Source organism: Diadema antillarum, unplaced genomic scaffold (assembly GCF_040938485.1).
Source record: "Diadema antillarum isolate AM-2024a unplaced genomic scaffold, OU_Dant_1.0 seq00000539_RagTag, whole genome shotgun sequence".
In the NCBI taxonomy this organism is placed as follows: Eukaryota; Metazoa; Echinodermata; class Echinoidea; order Diadematoida; family Diadematidae; genus Diadema; species Diadema antillarum.
The window spans coordinates 746,365-763,626 of record NW_027271487.1 but is presented as its reverse complement, the minus strand read 5'-3'; the positions used below and the strand labels follow the sequence as shown (position 1 = coordinate 763,626).

The window sequence follows — 17,262 nt, the reverse complement described above, 5'->3', positions numbered from 1 at the left end:
CACCCAAGTCCTTTTCGATGAGGTCGTCCTCAAGGTCAGGCTAATTATGTACAAAATACACAATGATCTTACTCCTCTTTCAGCACAGGATTATATTATCAAACAGGCTAATTATGATGACAGGCTAATTATGATGTACAAAATACACAATAATCTTACTCCTCTTTCAGCACAGGATTATATTATCAAACAGGCTACTCAGTTAACGAGAGCCTCGCAACCACACTCCTATCAGGTACCATATTCGAGAACTGAATCGCATAGCCATTCGTTCTTCCCAAGAACTGTAAGGAACTGGAATTCCCTGTCGTCAGACATTGTTTCAGCGCCATCTGTGGAATCATTTCGAAACCGTCTAACGGTTGATCACAGTGGCTAGTTGTTTTCGTCAAATTTTCTATGTGCTTGTAAATATCTGTAAATAAATTGTATTATAATGTAAATAGCACCAGTCTGCAAGAATCTTCAGTCTATTGAAGGAGGCAGACTTAGTCAGAAGAAGAAGAAGGTCGGTGTCGGTCTCGATATTGAGAAGGCGTGATAGGCATATTATTTCCAGTGCGTAGTACGCTTGAGGACCGCGCGCTGTCCATTTGTTTTGTACAGGATTAGCGCGCACTTTCCTGTCTTATTAGCCGGGTTCACACGTACATCAATTAGCGGGATACAAATCTCGAGATTTGCATCGCGATCGTCATCCCGAGTTTTTTGCACGTGTGGACAGAAAAAACCCGAAAATTAGCGAGATAAGCATCGCGATGCTAATCCCAAGAAATCTTGCGCTGGTTCGCCAATTAGCGGGATAATTGGCCCCGCGCTGGTACGTGTGAACGGTCGGGATTAGAATCTCGAGTTATATCCCATCACGCAATGCGCACACCACAACAGCGAGGCCTCTGCGAAGAGGTCCTTCACCTCTTTGGCGCACCAAAACAACAGCGCGCGAACCACACCACTGACGCGTAAAAGACAATGGACAAAGGTAAGTGCGCGCAGGCAGTGATAGAGAAGGGCGCTGTGTGACCCAGTTTGCAGGCTTTGCTGTTATCTCTATCGGCAATTAGCGGGATAATTCGGTACGTGTGGACGCTCGCCAAATTAGCGGGATGGCGATCGCGATGGGTATCCCGCTAATTTGGTACGTGTGGACGCTCGCAAAAAACTCGGGATGTGCATCGCGATCGTCATCCCGCTGTTTTCTACGTGTGAACCCGACTAATAGCCGGGTTCACACGTACACCAATTAGCGGGATACAAATCTCGAGATTTGCATCGCGATCGTCATCCCGAGTTTTTTGCACGTGTGGACAGAAAAAACCCGAAAATTAGCGGGATAAGCATCGCGATGCTAATCCCAAGAAATCTTGCGCTGGTTCGTCAATTAGCGGGATAATTGGCCCCGCGCTGGTACGTGTGAACGGTCGGGATTAGAATCTCGAGTTTTTACATCCCATCATGCAATGCGCACATCACAACAGCGAGGCCTCTGCGAAGAGGTCCTTCACCTCTTTGGAGCACAACAACAGCGCGCGAACCACACCACTGACGCGTAAAAGACAATGGACAAAGGTAAGTGCGCGCAGGCAGTGATAGAGAAGGGCGCTGCGTGACCCAGTTTGCAGGCTTTGCTGTTATCTCTATCGGCAATTAACGGGATAATTCGGTACGTGTGGACGCTCGCCAAATTAGCGGGATACCGATCGCGATCGCTATCCCGCTAATTTGGTACGTGTGGACGCTCGCAAAAAAAAACTCGGCATGTGCATCGTGTCATGTGTCATCCCGCTATTTTGTACGTGTGAACCCGGCTATTATTTTGTCTTTGGTGCGTGCTCTAGTTTCTGCTAGGGCGAGGCGCGCCGTGCAGCTGAGGGTTTATGACGTAACGAAGGCTTCTTTATTGGGAAATCGGGCGACTTTCAGCATAGTGGAAATCACTGATATCTCTATGGAAGAACAAGATCAGTGGTGTAATGAGCTGCATGCTTGGCGGAGGTCTGCGCTCTCAGAGTGCTTTTCTAGTTTGTATTTCGTTATAGTGGAGCCGGTGACTGCGATCCACCTCCATAGACTTTGCACATGGTGAAGACGCACACGCACAGAGGGGACCGATATCACGATTCAGCCCAATAAAGTCCATGGAGCGCGGCTTGTGCCGAAAGGGTGGGTTGGGTGGTGGCGCGTCGCGTTGATGGGAACACCACCCTTCGTCCAAAGCCCCCCCCCCCCCCCCCCCCCGGTTTTGCAGAAAGGGTGTGTTGGGAGCGTTGGATCGCGTCGCGTTGACTGGAACCCCACCCTTCGTCCAAAGCCCCCCCCCCCCCGCAGTTTTGCCGAAAGGGTGCGTTGGTACTTTTTCTCATGTAATATTAAAAGACGAGTTTTGAATTTATATTCAACCTTCAAACAACCATTTCAAAGAGGCTATCATCCGGATTGGTTTACACTCTATTACCACTTGGTCTACAGCCAGTTGGTCTAATAGACTGCTTAATATCAGTTGGTCTAATAACCAGTTGGTCTAGTCATCATTTCGTCCAATTACTGTTTGGTCTAATTGTTATTTGTTGTTTAATATCAGTTGGTTAAATATAAATTCAAAACTCGTCTTTTAAGCCTATAAAGACCAAGGGGGGGGGGCACGAACATTGTGCCCCCTACCAGATTTTCATTCGCCACTCCTTCGCCCTTAATCCAGTTTTAGCCAAATTTGGTGACTTTTCCTAAAATCTTATTCCGAACATTTGGATATATAATTTAGCTATGTTTGATATATAATTTAGCTATGTTTGATATTGCTGGTTGCCATGGCAACAATAAACTGACAACCATGTCAGTCAGATTTTGCATATTTTTCTGTTCCAATTCCAATTAACCATATCATAATGTATAAAATGGGCGTTTCTAGGCTGAAATTTGCTGAAGGAGCAAAATGTGAAGTAATTATGGCCCTGAAATGTTTTTCCTGTTATTTCCTTTGTTTTTCTGTGACAATGCCATAAAACAATAGATATAATAGAGATACTTGAAAATAACAGTATTTTCCAAAGATTGCCATTCTATTTTGTGTCATTTTGATTCCTTCACCCAAGTTATACCTCTGATATCATTTGTTTATCACATTATAAATCTGCAAACTTAAAATTCCGATATTATGGGAATATGAAATATGATAACTGTGCATGTACCTATCCCAAACAATACATCACGGGTCTCATAATGTATTTCTTTATTTTGTTAAGAATAGCGTCCCCATGTGGTGACCTTGAGAAGTGTCAACCATAAAAAATAGTGAGCTTTGACTTGCAGATCATTTGTGGCAAATATGAAAAATATTGGTCTATGATAAGACATATATACTGGGGATAAAGAAATTATACAGAAAAATCATGTTTTTAGCATATTTCCTATGTATTTCTTTATATTTTGGTAAATAGCGCCCTCTATGTGTGACCTTGTCATGTAGACTATGAGTTGCTTTACCCATGTACCAAATGTGACGATGAAACATCAAACAATAACAAAGTTAGATAGGGGGCATTGTGCCCCCCCCCCCCCCCCCCCTCTTGGGCCTGGGAAGGGTCAAAATAGCTTGGGCTTTATAGGGTTGATATTACATGAGAAAAAGTACCAACGCACCCTTTCGGCAAAACCGGGGGGGGGGGGGCTTTGGACGAAGGGTGGGGTTCCAGTCAACGCGACGCGATCCAACGCTCCCAACGCACCCTTTCGGCAAAACCGGGGGAGGGGGGGGGGGCTTTGGACGAAGGGTGGTGTTCCCATTAACGCGACGCACCACCACCCAACCCACCCTTTCGGCACAAGCCATGGAGCGTTAGGTGGTATGAGCTAGCTGTCACCAGCAGTGAGGAAATGAGTGGAGACAGAAACCACGATAATGCCGATAACAATGTTGTCAAGACGTTCAGATAGAACAGGAAGGACCAGATCGTTGTAATCCACGAATCGAGACGACTAAAACCTTCGCCGCACATACTGTATAATATGGATGGCCGTCCATTGAAACATGAATTATTATACAAATGATGCACAGGATAGAGTGCGTTAGTGGAGGCGTAGCGCACTCGAGGGTATTTACAATCGTGAAACATGCACGAGGCGAAGCCGAGTGCATGTTACACTACATTGTAAATACCCGAGCGTGAGCTGCATCTCCACTAACGCCACGAAATAATCCTGTGCATCATTTGTTTTATAAAACGGGTCGAAAACTAACAGCATTTTTCACGTACCTTTGTGGGTCAATACCAGTCAGCTACATGTAGCACTCGCTCGAGAGAGTCGAGTCAAGCTCGTCGCACTCGGAAATCCCGCACATGTAAGTACTGTACGAATGAGAGTACTATATACGTACGCCACATCATATGTTATGCACACAAGAAAGGCCGGCCGGCAGCCCGAACTAGAAGTTGTTAAATTTACAGGATTGACAGCGCGTATAGTAAAACGCGCGACGCACTTGTAACAACTGATTGAGTGCGCACTGGTACTGCAGTGCAATGGTACCAAAGTAATCAAAGCCCACGTGACTCATTTCAGCGCTTCCTATTGGCTACGTTCTTGAACCCATTTTATAACACTTTATCGCACGCGAGAGCGTATCGCTTTGCCATAGTTAAGAGTATGCTATACTCTTTATGCACGGCGAGCATTTGAACAGTACTGTGCTGCTAGCCTTGTATACAAACTCTTGTGATAATTTTTTCAGAGTAACAACATAGGAATACCATCGCGCAAACCTCTGTAAAACACGCGAACGTTCGAAAAATTTGCACTGGCTTTTTTTCGAAGATTCGAATAAGCTGTACCCGATACTTCGTAAATAATAGGGGTCTAATTCTCAAATGCTCCACCCGACCCTTCGTATATGAGGGCATATAATCTACGAAAGGTCGTGTATCGCGACCACCCGACCCGAACGCGATCACCCGAAGAAACGAAGTATAGCCCACCCATGGAGGCTCTGACGGCAGATGCCGTCCTTTCAACCTTGGAGAAGGTGCGTTCGCCGTGGCGGTTGTTACAGGAAGTGTTGCGAGAATTCTCAGGAGTAAGTTGATGTTTGGCAGAGTTGTCTGCGGGTAACACTCTACATATAGTCAGACCGCAGCACGTATGCTAATGAGCCGATCCGGCAAGATTTATTCAGCACTCTCGTTGACGATCTTTGCGTTCGAAAGCTGTCTCGTCGTGCGAGATTTTGCGAGAGTTTGACAGGGCTATGGTTTTCACAGTGTAGCAACTTGTACATGCATTCATCATGACTACAAGTCACGATAAATTGTTCTCCAGACTTTGATCTTTATTTTGATACTAAAATTGCGTATAATATCGGTTCTTATCATGACGATATAATCAGTTGAATTTGCGTAAATTTTACCTGCTTTTCACGGAAGATTTTGTCGTCTAAAGTTCGTTTTTGGTTCCTGACCGGATTAAGGAACTGTTGTTTCCGATTTTGGCTTTTTCGTAGAGAGGAAACGTAGATGCTCATCATATATTGGAGTCAAGGAGACGCAAGCATGATTTATACTAGTTTTTCCGTTTTGAAATGTCTGTAAAATTCACTCCTAAGCCGGAAGTATGCTCCATACAAAGTGTACAGTGGCGCGAAAGAGCTCTCTCATTGGACAGTGCTTGCATTCAGCGCGCGCTGTAACCACTGCTTCTAGCTTCTAGCTTCTGTCAGAAATCTACACGCGTGCCTGTGCAAGCATGCGCTATGCACGCACGTGGCATGAAACCGTAGCAGCGTAATGACGTAATGCAAGCGCTGAATGCAAGCGCTGTCAAATGAGAGAGCTTACTCTTGAGATTGCACGGTTTCAAGCTGACCAGCCCTGACATCGATGTATATTTTACTGGTTCCTGACCGGATTAAGCAACAAATTGTCAAGATATTTACATGGATACAAAGATTAAGAGATGGACTACCAAATAATGCATTTTCATTGGGACGCAAGGTGAATTTGATATTCTTTTGACGTCTTGAACATGTACTACACGAATTACTTTTTTTCATCATTTTTCAAGCTCAAATTACGCTATGATATTTTTCATTTACAATAATTTGAGTAGCATGTGACGATAACTTACATATCATCGGTTGAGAATGATAAGGGCGTTAAGTGACAAAACCCATAGTGTTCGAGAAGACTTAAAGCCCTTCTCATTCTCAACAGACGATATTTTCCTTGAATTTGATACCAAATTTGTAAATATAAGGTGTATTTTTGTTGCCGAAAGCCCCAAGGACAAAATTCCCTTACGCAGCTCATTACGTATGCAAGCCTCGAGCGGGCTTGCATATGAGTTGAATAAATACGAGCGAATTATCGGGTGCTGCGGTCTGCCTGTCTAGCGCTTTGAGAGCGGTGTTCACTAGTTCCCTCTCGGTGACGAATGCATAATTTTTTTCCACCTCTGCCGCCAAATGTCCACCTCACCTTCAAGTAGGCTTGTTTCGACAAGGTCCTGATACATTTCTGCAGCGGAGAAGACGTCCTTATTGTTGTCTAGGAAAGCAGGGACGATTCGCCTCGGATGCATTATCTTTCTCTGCGTTACACTGAATCTATCGCTCAGGTGTGTTGAGAGTTGAGATGTTGTCTATGAGAGGCAGAAACGCATTTAGTCTGAAGTATTCAGAGGTGGGATTTCCTTGTCCTTGTGTGCCTGTATTGTTTGGTCGGTATACGCTCCGGGAAGCCGTTCATGGTAGTTCCACTGGCACATTACTTGCATTTGCCACCTTGACAGCATCTTGAAGAGAGAGTCGTATGTGCCATCATCCCTCCAAGCTTGCACGACTTCTTGAGCTGATGAAACCAGATCTAGTGCTTCCAACAGATCCATACTGACTGTTTGCACCCCTCTTGAAGCTGGGAGGAGAATACTGGACACTTTGGCAAGCACGTGGAAGGACATCACGAAATCAAACGATGCTATCGCTCGCGACAGAGAGAGTGCACCACGTCGTGCGTCGGACGTTTGCCATGCTGACATTTGGTCTAGTGTAGAGATGATATGTGGCAGGAGGGAGAGATTATCTACTTCGCGTCTTATAAGGAATCGTGTTTGGCAAAGAGTTTTCAAACGCGTTCTTTGGTGGTGTTCAATTCTTGCTTTGTCTATCTCTGCTTCAAGATGCTTTACTCGTTTGGCACTACTGTTGAAGAAGGCAGTTAGTTGGTGGATTGTATCTAGACAGTTTGTAACTGGCACAACTTCAGTTGTCTTGGTAGCACATAAGTTGAGCATGTGCATGGCACAGTGAAAGTATTCGGCATGAGGAGCTTGCTCCCGAACCTTTGCAGCTACTCGAACCCGCTGACTTGCCATGCTACTGGCACCATCGTAACCTTGTCCTACAAGCTTCTCTAAATCTAGATTGAAGTCTTTCAGCTTGGCTAGTATTACAGACGTGATGTTCTTTCCACTCATTGTTAGCTCATCACCAACCGATGGGTCTATCTTTTCCTTTTTAATCATCTCATCCAGGATATCCACAATGCAAATGGGAGATTCTTGGATCGTCATTCTGCCCATATCATCTTCTTCGACATCGCACTGCGATAGTTTTCTCTTCTTCCAATCCATCGTCTCGTCGGCCAGGATGCTTGAGACACCAGCTTTTCTCACTTTGTCCCGAATCCTTTCTCTTACTATCTTAGATGCACAATGAAGCAAATTGTTCTGTATATCGGGACTGATATACTTTGCACTTCCAGGCCCTAAGTGTTTTTGTAGAGTTTGGTCTCCAGCACGAATTCTCATTCTAAGCAACGCTCGAAAGTTTCCATCGTATTCCTCAGGTTCTTCTTGTCCAAGTCTTACAGAATCTCTGTGACCCCTGAGAGCAATATTCTGGCAGTCGCAAGTATTTAGAGTAGTGTCAACAGTTCGTCAAGATTTGTTGTCTAGATTCTCTTTTCATTCCCCCTCTCACTCACTTTTTTCTTTCTCTCTTTCTCTTTCTCTCTCTCTCCCTCCCTCCCTCGCTCTTTTATCTAGGGTACTCACTTAGTGAGACAGATTGGGCTATCTATCATTTTATGTATTTACACATTGTGTACTCGTATTTTGGGCAATTTTGTTTGTATTTGCATATCAGTTTGATGAAAATTTTAACAATAACAATGGAATTGCATTTTTGTGTGTATGTGTTTTTGCATTACTTTGATATAATTGTTCGTACTGATTATAAATCCCAATGGTATAAGAATTAGTTATTTTGGATAGGCGATCCGACTACCAAAAAAACCCCACAACAATAACTGGTTCCTTATTTTGTCATTAAGTGGTCGAGAAATTTAATATGCTCGTGGACGCTGCCTAGTACGTGTAGCACACGTCTTTGTTTGTTAAATAAGTTCATGTTAGGTATTGTATACGAGCCCATGGCCTTGTGTACCATCCGCAACGATGTTGATTCTGTGTCATCTGTGTTCATGTTCGTTTCCTTGTTTTGTCTGTGTTTCATGTTTCTCTGTACGCATTTCGGTTTCCTTTCTTCTTTTAGGTCTGCATACCCCCACGTAGCTGCTGAGTTAGGACCAGGCGGGAGGCCAGTTATTAATTCCCGAATGTTTTATATTCTAACCCATGGCTGACACAATAAATTTTGCTTTTAATTTTTTGAATAATGATGAATTTTATAACACAGTAAGGCACTCTGAATCTGATCATGCAAATATTATCTCCAGTTTATATGAAGATTACATATCCGATAAATACAATACCTCAGCACAAGAATTTGAATATAACTTTGACTCAAATGATCCAGTCCAGAGTCCATCGTGTGTTTATTTGACCGAAAATCAGTATAAAATCGGATCACGAATACAGTTGATGAAACATTTTTGTTAGCTCACTTTAACATACGCAGTATCAATAAAAATTTTGATAAGTTGCGCTTACTCTTAGAAAACCCAGATCATAAATCTTGCTCCATCATAGGGCTAACAGAAACATGGTTGAACTCTAATATCAGTCATTTATTTTCTTTACCCGGATTCGAATTTGTATTTAGAAATAGAAATGAGAGAGTTGGTGGAGGAGTTGGCTTGTACATCTCGAAAAAATTTAAATATATTATACATGAGGAGATTAGTGTTATGAGCGATGTACTCGAATCCCTTTTTATTGAATTGATAAATCCACATGGAAAAAAACATTATGATTGGTGTAATTTACAGGCCCCCTCGGTCGAATTTGAATGATTTTTTGACAGTTTTGCAGGATTTAGTACAAAATCCCATGATATCTATTAAAGATACATTTCTGATGGGCGATTTTAATATCGATCTCATGAAATGTAACTCCCAAAACAGTTCAAAAGAATTTATAGAAACATTAATGTCTGCTTCGTTTTTACCATTAATTTCCAAGCCTACCCGTGTCACCAGCCAATCGGCTACCCTCATAGACAACATTTTTTGTAATGTTCTTCCACTTCCTGAGTCTGGTATCGTCCTCTCAGACATCACTGACCATTTTCCTATATTTGCTCAGGTTCCAATTAAACTGAATAAACAAAATAATTATTATAAGCGTCGTAAGATTACTGCAGATAATCTTACAAGTCTCTAAAACAGTTTAAAAGAACTCGATTGGTCTTCTGTATACAACACTACCGATGTCAATTTGTCTTATGATTATTTCATATCTACTCTCACCTCCGAAATCGATAACCATATTCCCCTGCGTAACATAAAAAATAGATATAAGCAAATTCCAAGACTCCCGTGGATAACCCAGTCTATATTACGATCTATAAATAGGAAAAATAATTTGTTTTATAAATATAGATGTAATCCCACTGAAAAAAATAAGAAAAAATATGTTTCATACAAAAACACACTCACCAAATTATTGCGTACGCAGAAGAAATTTTTTTATGTTAATCAGATAAGCAAATATAAAAATGACATTAAAAACACATGGAAAACATTAAAGAATGCTATGAATACACCTAACAATTCATCTAATATTTCTGAAGTTCGGTGGGGCAATGCCTCCAGCAACACTCCCGCTGGCATGGCTGAAATTTTTAATGACTTCTTTTCTTCAATTGGAAAAAATCTTTCTCAAAATATTCCTCTTTCTAGTAAATCTTTTAGTGATTTTTTTAGATACACCTAACTCAAAAACTATTTTTTTTGGACCCAACATATAAAGAAGAAATAATAAAGATTGTTGCCAATTTGAAAGAAGGTAAAAGTACTGGCCACGACGGAATTGACAACTATTTGATAAAAAACATAATTCCTCAAATAGTGGATCCCTTAGTACATATTATCAACTCATCGCTTGCAACTGGCCATGTGCCAAATAGCATGAAAATTGCGAAATTAATTCCTATTTATAAGAAAGGGGAGAAGGATGATGTCAATAACTATAGACCCATATCTTTATTATCTTCTATTTCTAAGATTCTTGAAAGAATAGTCTACATCAGGACAGTACGTTTTCTTAAAACCTGCGACATATTTTCAAACTTTCAATTTGGATTCAGGGAAAATCACAGCACAACACACGCACTACTTGCCCTCATCGACAAAGTCACACACGCACTCGACACACTTTCACACACAATAGGTATCTTCTTGGACTTCTCCAAGGCCTTTGACACGATTAACCACGGAATACTACTCGCCAAACTGTCTCATTATGGAATACGTGGAAAGGCCTTGGAGTGGTTCACGAGTTACCTATCAGAAAGATCCCAATTTGTACATGTCAACGGCTTTGACTCTCAAAGTAAAACAATTGCATGTGGTGTTCCACAAGGGAGTTTATTAGGCCCATTGTTATTCATTATTTATATTAATGATTTTTTTATAGATCCTCGGAGAAACTATCATTCATATTATTCGCGGATGACTCTAATCTTTTTTTTTCCCACCCTGACCCAAATATCTTAATAAGAACAGTCAATGAAGAATTGATAAAGGTCATACAATGGATATACGCAAACAAATTGTCATTAAATATTCAAAAAACAAAAGTTATGCTTTTTAGTAATTCTTTAGATAGCCTCCCATGCAATATAACATTTGATACTTCTCCCTTAGAAGAAGTTTCTTCTTTTAAATTTCTTGGTGTTTGCGTTGATAACAAGCTTTCATGGAGGAATCATATTGATAATATATGTAAAATTATTTCACGTAACATTGGCGTAATGAATAGATTAAAATATTATCTTCCTTCATCTGCATTATTAACTCTTTATTCTAGTTTGATACTCCCTTATTTAAACTACGGGATTCTTGCTTGGGGTAATAGATATCAGATGTTACTTGATAAACTTCTTTTATTGCAAAAGAAAGCGCTTAGAATTGTTTTTAATTTACATACCCGAGAACATACAGATGCTTTGTTTTCTGACCATAAAATATTTAAAGTAAATGATTTGTATGTGTTTCAACTTGGTCAGTTTATGTTTAATTACAACAGTACCTTTTTACCTAAAATATTCCACGATTTATTTCATCGAAACAGTCATGTTCATAACTATCCCACGCGACGATCCGACGAATTCCATCTTCCGTTAATGAGAACCGCACATGCCCAAAATACATTTCTTTATACCGGACCCAGACTTTGGAATAATTTAGATAATAGTTTAAAAGATTCCCCCAAATTTGTCACATTTAAATATAAACTCAGAAAACATTTACTTTCTACTTATAATCTTAGATAATTTAAATTGCTATAATTTATGCTTGAGCTTTCACCTGTCCTGATGTCGCAGCACTTGGCGTGTTCTGTGTGCAGACCTCTCTTCTTTCTTCTCTCCTTTTCCTTTCCTGTCTATTGTTCTTCGTAGACTTGTATTGTTACCGTCTTCTCTCCTCTCGGTACTGTCTCGCGTCCAACAGTGTATATATGTGGGTAATTGAATGTGTGTACGAATGTATTGTCCTTGTCATATTTTCCCGGTACACGTGGTTCAATGAACAGTGTCCGGGCACTATAGCATTGGTATTCTATATTTTTTTCCCGACCTGTGTATCTCAAAATAACTACATGTATATTGTTATAGAATAGTATATCATTCACTCATTATTTATCTAGCGATCCACGTCCGACAAGCTTTGCTTTTTAGTGGATCACTATTTTCCATGATCGAATTTATTTTCCGCTCGCCCACGTAGTATTTGTACAGTGTTCCTCTTTATTATTGTACATATATGTTGTTCTATAATTTGTCTCGTATATTACATGAATCTTTTGCAAGCGTTTGAACAATATCATTTAATGACATGTATACATTGTACTATGTTTTTGATTTTCGTTGATTGGAAATAAACTATGATTGAATTGAATTGAATTGAATACTCCGCATGATTGCTGTGTTTGTTGCGACCGTCTCTCTTCGTCCTTTGTCTAGGATGTTGCGCACAGCCCTTTGTGATTGTGCTGGAGCTCGAACAAGCAGTTCTGTAACCTTGCTGGCTGAGAACTTATGATAGATAGTATTTGCATGCTAACTGAGAACTCCATCTTTCCCTGTCAGCTTGGCATAAGTCTGTAATGGCTTCGAAACTAGAGCGCCAACCTTCTGCACTCCAACATCCCAATGTAAGCCACCCGATGACTCTAACTTGAACAATACACACCAAAGACACCAAGCCCCCGTGTACCCCTCGGCTCTGCTGTATGTAAGCCAAGGATATTCATCAAGTGTTGGCTGCCTAAGAATCTCTTTTCAGCTTTTCCGCATTTGTTGTATACGGAAAATGGTAGGTCACTTTTCTTGGGCATGAAACGACTCTGCAAAGCTCACAAGATATCACTATCGGTGAGATTCTGCTTCCCCTTTGAGAACACTTCTCCAATTATATCCACATCTGTCTCAGGTTCAACAGTCTGATGTAGTTCACTTGAGGAAGAACCAGCTATTATAGGCAATCTTCACAAGAGGTGTGCGCCCCCGCTCCACTATATACGTGAGTTTCTGTGGCGGAGGGTCTGTCACTATATAGGCGAATTAGTTTCTCTACTCTCTACTGCCGAATCATCTGAAATTTGACAGGGAAAAGAATAAGATTTAGAATTTCAGGTAGAGTTGAATCACTTGTTGACGCTCGTTTTAGAAGTATGTTACTGCAGCTATAAATCGGCGATAAATCATGTTATCAAAAAAAATAGTTGATAAAAAGAGTTAGATACTTTGTTATCCATGAAGGCAAACTGGTCAGGTAACTTGAGTTTGTCTCAATGCGTATCATCCCTATGCGCAAATTGAGAGAGTACTGGGACATGTTTGATTATTTAGCCATCTCTTTCTCCGGGGACACATGGTCGTATGAGATAGAACGAGAGCGAAGGAGAGATCAGGTGTGTGCACCGTTGGGTGTGTGTGTGTGTGTGTGTGTCTTTGTGTGCGCGCTGTGTTTATGTATATGCCTTACATTTATAACAGTAAACAGTACTCAAGAGGGCACCAATGGAGCGACATGTATTTCGTGTAATGACTGCTGAGGCAGTTAATTATCGGTTAATCTAAGTGTTAATATTGAACTTCAGGCTTCCTTTTTTGAAATACACACACACACGTATACACAGACGCACACCGTATATACATACATTAAAAGCATTTGACAGTTATCACATACCGTGGACCCCTATGGAAACCAGCTCTGCTGATCAGGGTGTTCCACCCCATGAAGAGGAAATAAATTCAATTCAATTCAATATATATGATTTTTTCTTTGTGAACAACTGGTCAATTATTGTACGATATTTTCTATTGCGATCCATGATGCGATATCATAACAAACGTTATATGGAGATGCCATAAAAATCTGCGTATGAATCCTGTAAGAAGAAAATAACAGAAGGTGGAATTTAACACGTAATTTCAGTATTGCAGTAGCTGTACTGGCTAACTGATAGACTAAGTAATGATATGCTAGTGGTTGATTGCCTCCCTTATAGTTACAATGACATATTTCAATTTCGTTTTTGTTCCCTAAATTTTCGAAAGTGTGAAATGACTGAAATGTTGTCTGGACCTTATTCTTTGCACATCTTGTCATATGCTTTTAACAAGATTGAAACTTAAATAACTGGAGCTCAGGGGGGGCATTTCATGAAGGAACTTGTCGGATAAAATGTCCGACAAGTCAATGATATCCGACAAGTTCAGAGAAATCACAGCCAATCAGACAAAAGAATTTTTCAAAACTTGTCAGATATAATTGATTTGTCAGATATTTTATCCGATAAGTTCCTTCATGAAATGCCCCCCAGAAATAGATGAGCGTTAAGAATAACATCAGACGGCACCAGGGCTGACCAGAGAGTTGAAGTAAAAGTAGGATAGTCGGAGAATCTTTTCAAAAGCAAGAGAGAAGTAGACCGAAAAATGCCAGACTGGAAGCGTTCGAGAGCTCCGTGGAGGAAACTTGCCTATTTTTGGACTGGAGTCAGAGGAACGCACATTTTGTAACAACCAACCACCAGAGTTTGTTGTTGCTTTTGTTATTATTTCTATCTCTTAACGATTACGCTACATACCACTGGTGCTGCTCGCACACTTCTACAGGTTATACAGTACCGGTACCTACAGGTGTCCCTAACAGAAAATCCACTCTCTCTGTGTTTTGACGTATTGCGCGTGAGTACGAGCATTCTTCTCATGCCAACTGCTGCTGGCACCAGATTGAGGGGATTGGACGGCACCCACTTTCCTAACACTTTGGTTCGGGCGCATTGAGTAAGCTATTGGACTACTTTGCGTTCGAACACATGGTTTTATTCCGTGAACTGTTCGAAATGTTCAAGACAGACATTTTACCGTAAAATACGAAATTTGAGCCTCATTTGCCGATTTTGTCGTTGTCATCCGCTCGGTGAGAATGTGTACGGTGATTTGTGGGATATTGAATTGTGATTCTGGTGCAAGGACTAGGTGCGAAAGGCGTCGATTATTTCATTGCGAAAATCGTGTCCGGTAATACAATGCGATTTTACATCGCGCAAAAAGACAACTTTTTTAGAGGGGTATGTTTGAAGCATATTTTCTAAAAACTGGAGCGAACAATTGACATAATTTGGCTGAATTCGTAATTTCCAGGAGTCTGTAAATAAGTGGTATTATTTTTAGCCGAAATTTCATCCTCTGAGTACGGAATTCAAAGCCGCGAAAAAAAAGCGTCCGGTGATACGATCTATACTCCTACTCCCCTTACCAGGACTGAAACCACTGGGACCTGATGACTGCGTATGTGTTAATTTGTCCGTTGTAGCGTCACAATGCACAGTCACAAGTGCGAGTTGGACGTGATTACTATATTCAATATTTTCAATGAGTGATTGGCACATTGCATAAAGATATAAGTATGAAAGGTCAAAGAGCTATGTACCATACCATTTGGCAAATGCCTCAATCATCGGTTGCATCGGACTCTACTGCGCCGGTTTCATACCAAGACTCATTAACATCGGAATTAACGTGAAATTCAGAGCTTTTCCACTGGATAAATGTTGAAGCAGATTTAATGCAAACAAACAATCTACTTTGATTTTATCATATCACGTAACAATGTAAGTGTTTGTGCTTGCAACTCCGCAGATCTATTCATACACTACTATTAGTTCTGTAGGAGGTCTGTAGATACTGCGACAGTAACGTTAGAGTGTGAGTAAACAAACAACAACAAAATTCTGTTAACCCACACAATAGTAAGTAGCACCAGATTTGACACATCTCGATCTGATTTCTTCAAGTTAGAATAACTTTGCGACAAACCTCTGACAGTTTGTTTTGAAGGAAAATGCTTTGTTTGGTTTGTCTTTTTTTTTTGTCTGGAAATTGTGTAAATCAACTTACCTCAATATTTGCAAAGATCCTCGGTCTACCACTTTTGCTGTCCCTGGTCGAAAAACCAGTTGGCAACTGGTACTGGTACCAGTTGATTCCAGTTAAGGCAACTGGTTTCAATATGGAAATTGGAATGAGTGACTAGAAATCAACTGGTATCAACTGGTTTTCATTCAACTGGTATCAACTGGTATTCGTCCAACTGGAATCAACTGGTACCAGTTGTCAACTGGTATCAGCTGGGATCCAGTTGACAAAATTAATTTTGTGTTGAATTATTTGATGTATGGGTGTTTCGTGTATGTCAAGACATTGTTAATATCTAACCTAACATCATCCTACAGCTAGTTTAAAGCCTATACTTACAACTACCTTTAGGCTTAGCCTACATCCTAGACCTAGTTAGTACCAGGGATATTTCATTCATATATATATAGGGCTATATGGCTGTAATGATTTAAGACATGGTTACCAAGTAGATTAAACTTTTATTATAAAAATATAAAAATACCTCATCAGAGGTCAAGTTGAAATTGTGAATATCACGGCAATAATGTTAGATAAATTTCTAATGCATTTCAGACATTTCTAAGTTTATTTAAATCTTTAAAAAAATAAATTTAACAATATTTTGTCATTTTCACGAAGACAATTTGAATAGCTTATGAACATTCACGAGCAAAAGAACCAGTAGAAACCAATAGAAACCAACTGGTATCAACTGGTATTAGAATTTCAGTGATTTAGTGGGTTTTAATCTGGAATGAAGTTGTAAGCAAGTCCCCAGTCAGTTACATATGGGTATAAAATTTGTGTCATCTACTTTGCACACAAACCGACACACACACAAGCACACACAAACACACACACACACACACAAACTGGTCAAAATACAGTCTGTCAGTTAAAGTGTCAACTGATCTTAATTGGTTCCAGTTTCATTTAGTTGAAATCATTAATAGTCCAAGTTCAATCATGTCAAATGTTTTGTTTAATTGTGTCTTGTTTACTTTTTATTTTAATGTTTTAACTAAGTTTTGTTAACCTTTTAATTCAGTTTTAATCGATGAACTAATCAAAAAGTAGACTTCAGCTTGTGTCAACTGGTACACAATGAGACATGAACTGGTATCAACTGGTACCAGTAGACTTGTACTGGTTTCAACTGGTAAGCAGTGCAACTTCAACTGGTATAAAACTGGTACCATTAAGACTTCAACTGGTACCAGTAGACTTGTGCTGGTCTCAACTGGTAAGCAATGCAACTTCAACTGGTATAAACTGGTACCAGTAGGACTTCAACTGGCACCAGTAAACTTGTACTGGTTTCAACTGGTAAGCAGTGCAACTTCAAATAGTATAAACTGGTACCAGTAAGACTTCAACTGGTACCACTAGACTTGTACTGG

The 17,262-nt window shown here is 40.5% G+C and overlaps 1 pseudogene; it reads right to left on the bottom strand.

The window, feature by feature from the left end:
* Positions 1–6,651: 6,651 nt before the first annotated feature.
* The window catches only part of LOC139734679 (uncharacterized), a 41,653-nt pseudogene continuing 31,042 nt past the window's right edge, over positions 6,652–17,262 (bottom strand).